The sequence below is a fragment of the Loa loa genome, assembly GCF_000183805.2.
Source record: "Loa loa unplaced genomic scaffold supercont3.127, whole genome shotgun sequence".
Taxonomy (NCBI): Eukaryota; Metazoa; Nematoda; class Chromadorea; order Rhabditida; family Onchocercidae; genus Loa; species Loa loa.
Window position 1 is genome coordinate 23,363 of NW_018108307.1, and position 1,002 is coordinate 24,364.

A 1,002-nucleotide genomic window follows, 5' to 3' on the forward strand; every position below is an offset into this window, starting at 1 on the left:
AAAAAAAAAAAAAAATAATGAAAGAAAAAATATTTACATTTTTAACCTTTATTACTTTCTTATTTGTCTTTTTTTTTTTTATTTTGTCTAACTTTCCTAAAATTTATTCAATTCTTTTCGATTTGTTTACGCTATTCTTAACTGAGAGAGAGAGAGAGAGAGAGAGAAAAGATGGAAATGAATATTGCAATATGCTAAATGAAATGTTTGTTAGATGAAGGATTAATGGAATTTTAGCAGCTCTCATTCCTTTTAAGGTTTATTAAAAATGGGTAAGTGTTTTAAATACAATGTAAATAATACTTAAAATTGTTCATATTGAAATTTAGAAGGAAATTAGATGTATGCATAAAGTGGTAAATAAGAAGGAAAATTAACTTTTAAAGTATTAAATTTCAATGCAAAGCATATAGATTTAAGGCATATTCATGTTGCGAGCATATAATAACTTTTATCAAATGCCATAGTTTTACAGAATGCTAACCTAAAATATTGAGTCTTTTTTTTTTTTTTTGTAAAATAAACCAACCCAATAATTTTTCAAATTGAAAAAAAGATTATCAATATATTAATACTTACATATAGATGAATGATATCAAATTAGGAAATCTTTCAATAGACAAAATAAGATTGCAACATATAGCTAATTAATTAATTAATTAATTAACTGAGAATGCAACATATAGCTAATTAACTAATTAATTAGACACAAGAATTATATATGATAAATAGACTTAATGGAGAAGCTCAAATTTCGGCCCAATTAAATCGATGATTTTAAATAATTTAATGAAAAAGTAAAATTTTTTAAGAAATACTATCGTAATTTAATCGATAAAAATGTGGAATCATTGAATTTTATTAAACGATTAGCTAATTTTAAGTATTAGCGATTTTTTCTCTCCAAAGTAAAATTTATAATAAATTTGTATTTTAGGACGAAAAAATTCCAATAATATATGCAAGCAGTAAATTCTTTTTTTTTTCTTCCCCACTCTTCTT